The sequence below is a fragment of the Melanostigma gelatinosum genome (assembly GCF_949748355.1).
Source record: "Melanostigma gelatinosum genome assembly, chromosome: 17".
Classification (NCBI taxonomy): domain Eukaryota; kingdom Metazoa; phylum Chordata; class Actinopteri; order Perciformes; family Zoarcidae; genus Melanostigma; species Melanostigma gelatinosum.
In genome coordinates this window covers 22,895,971-22,899,383 of record NC_136650.1, presented here as the reverse complement: position 1 = coordinate 22,899,383, position 3,413 = coordinate 22,895,971, and the positions used below count along the sequence as shown (strand labels likewise).

At 47.8% G+C, this 3,413-nt stretch overlaps 1 pseudogene across 1 annotated transcript in view; it reads right to left on the bottom strand.

The window, feature by feature from the left end:
* The window catches only part of LOC306791224 (glutamate receptor ionotropic, kainate 5-like), a 30,559-nt pseudogene extending 28,339 nt beyond the window's left edge, over positions 1-2,220 (bottom strand). The window contains exon 1 of the transcript in view: positions 2,101-2,220. The product of the transcript in view is annotated as a glutamate receptor ionotropic, kainate 5-like (transcript). The remainder of the gene's footprint in view (positions 1-2,100) is intronic.
* Positions 2,221-3,413: the final 1,193 nt, after the last annotated feature.

The window sequence follows — 3,413 nt, the reverse complement described above, 5'->3', positions numbered from 1 at the left end:
AGGGAAGCTGCCATAACCGACGCGACTGGTGGGAGCGCCCGGGGCCAGGACTGGTCTCTCGGCCGAGCGCGCTCTGACCGGAGGAAGCAGGGTAGACGTCGGGAGTAACGGCAGTTAGCGGAGCCAGGCGAGTTCCCTCGCCAGAACACCAGCTCGAGAATCTTTTAATAGAGAGCTGAGTCAGTAATTAGCCCCGTATCGGGCCAGAAGTACCCAGGATCTAACAACGTCCATACAAAACAGCCTTGAGAAAACCATCGATTTAAAAAGATTATTAAAGACAAACCACTGCCCCAAATACTCTCAGGATCACCAAATGTGGATTCATCCGCTGCTAAAAGTAGTTCTTCTGTTATTTACATCTTCTCTCAGAACCAATGGGCTAAGAGCCGAGAGCCACAGGAACAATTTAAAGGATTTTTTAGGGGATTAGTTGACATTAAGAAATACAAAAAATAGCCTTTTCTTCAGTGTGACTTCTGTTATTTTCATATAACTCCACTCATCAGACATGAAATAAAGAGTGTGTTTCCCTGTGTGTGTGTGTGTGAGTGTGTGTGTGTGTGTGTGTGTGTGTGTGTGTGTGTGTGTGTGTGTGTGTGTGTGTGTGTGTGTGTGAGTGGAGCAGTCAGCTGTTATTAACAGAGGAGTAGACGGCGGGCCATTATACATCACCAGGACACCCGGGTGCCGTGGTAGCTTGCATGTAAGTGCCCACCGGTTTAGCCCGAAGCCCCCGCGTGATGAAAGCAACAGGGATTTGACTTGGTGGCCATCAGGGCGGAGGGATGAAGGGAAAAGAAACCTTATCTGCCGTGAAGACAGCTGCAATTTTACTTTCAATGTTAAGTCCCTGTTTTCATGAGTGCTAATCTTCCCCTGCGGAGCACGACGAGGACGTAAGTAAGAGGTGCTGATAGCAGAGCGGAGCTCGGGCCTCGCCATTAATCACGAAGGGAAGTCGCGGACACGCTCCCTGATCCAGTATTCTTCAGAGTGCATTGGCACTTACAAGTGATTCAACCCGGGATGGAAAAAAAACGAGGAGGGAAGAAGAAGAAGAAGAAACGAGGAGTGAGCGAGCGGCGGCAACAAAGGGAAGCCTCGAGGGGCTTGTAAAGAGACAAACAAAGCAAAGAGACAGTGTGAGAGGAATCAAGATGGCAAACAGAGACAGCAGTGGGAGGTGAGAAGACAACAAGAGTACAAGCAAACAAGGGGAGAGCAATACAAACACAACGAAACCGAGGAGCAACGAGTGAGGGAGGAGCAACGAGTGAGGGAGGAGCAACGAGTGAGGGAGGAGCAACGAGTGAGGGAGGAGCAGAGGAGTGAGGGAGGAGCAACGAGTGAGGGAGGAGCAACGAGTGAGGAGGAGCAACGAGTGAGGGAGGAGCAGAGGAGTGAGGAGGAGCAACGAGTGTTTGTATTTGCTAACGCGTTCAACGGGAGAGAGGCTGATTAATACGGCACTGTGTTTATGTGTGTTTGCACTCATGGAGAAAATAGGATTCTGGGTAAATCATGACATTTCTACCAGGAGCTTTGCCGTAATATTTAATAATACGTTTTTAATAAGTTTTTCCTTCGCCCCAACTGGCGGCTGCATCCAACAATTTTCATAACATTTGTAAACCGCCGATCACAGCCATTCCCTGGCAGTGATTGGCCAGCTGTGTGGAGGTGACACTAGACGGGTTCTTCTCTCTCAGACTCTTCTCTCCGTTTTGGTGTTAACTATGGAGTTCAACCATATGACCATGTTTCAAGAGAGTGTGTGAAAGTGTGCTATGTTTTCGCCATTTGTGCAATTATTGTGTCTCAATCCTCCGTATGAGGAGTCACAAGTTCGTCTCACCTCTTTCCTGTAAAGTCATAATCAAGTCGCAGGTCACGTTTTAAGGTCAAGACCAACAACTCCTAATCAAGTTCCAAGTCCAGACCATCTAGTTACAATAGAGTTCTAAGTCCAGACCAACAAGTCCCTTCAAGTTCTAAATACAGACCAAGAACCTCTAAGTCAAGACCAACATGTTCCAAGTCCAGACCAGCAGGCCCAATCAGGATCTAAGTCATGGCCAATGAGTTCCAATCAAGTACCAAGTACTCACCCATCCGGACGGCAGAGAGGATGTTGGCCCGGCTGAAGGAGAGCGGCGCCGCGGTCAGCAGCAGGACGGCGACGTAAATCGACAGCAGCAGTGCTGGCAGAGCCGGCATCTTCCACTGCTCCTCATGGAGAATCGTCTGCTGGCTGCCTGTACCGCCACCTGCAGGACAGGAGGAGCCATTACTTCGACAATGAAAAACATATAATAGACAGCATGTCATCATGTCCTGCATTGCAGACGTTCAGTCCTGGTTCTAACACGTTCTAACAGGGTCATTTATTACAACCTCAGCCTGTGACAAAAAAATACATTCAGGAATTCAAACCTCACGGCTGACAGTCAACACAACCAGATGGCAACTTGCATTCTCTCTACTGGCCACCAGGGGGCGACTCCTCTGGTTGTATAGAAGTCTATGAGAAAACTCTACTTCTCTCTTGATTTATTACCTCAGTAAACATTGTAAACATGAGTTCCAAATATGGTAATAAATAATACTTCTGTTCATTGGTTGCAAAAAACACCAAGATGGCGACGGCCAAATCGGGGAACTCGAGGCTTCAAAACATCCGTCCACCAACCAATGAGTGACGTCACCACGACTACAGCCACTTCTTATCTGCAGTCTGTGCACAACTTGCAACAAGTCAGTGATTTCAGTGCTTTGATCAGTGCAGCAGAGCAGAGTTCATGTGGCCTAACAGCATTCATGACCTGTAATTACATTTCACACACAAACATGTGGAAGAAGTGACACGCGTCATAGCAATGCCAGCCAATGACGTCATCACTACAGTGACTGCAATCTGTGACCAAGCGGAGAACCTCCCAAACATATGAGCATGTGACGTATGAATCCTTGAATCTCTTATTCAATCAGAAGCTGTTAAAACATTACAATGTGAAGGAGAGCCGGACTGAACGGAGGTTCAACCAGCAGAGACGCTGCAGAGTAACACCACGTTGGCTGTGATCAACTATTTTGACGACAAAGAAGAAGAGATTTAGCAGTTTGTTTTCTCGCTGTTGTTCAGGTGTTTCAGGATTAGTGTGGATGAAGTCTGAGAGGGAAAGCAAGGGAGGCTGAGAAGAGCACGAGGAGATTAGAGACAAAGGAAAGAGGGAAGCAAAATGTGGAAAAACATCAGAAAGGGAGAGAACATGTGAGAGGAGACGGGAGACGGGGAAGGACGAGAGAGACAGACAGAAAGACAAGAGATGGAGAGACTCACATGTTGCAGAGGGAGAGTTTAAAATGGCTGAGTGAGGGAGCACGACAGAACGAGGCCACATCTTCAAAGT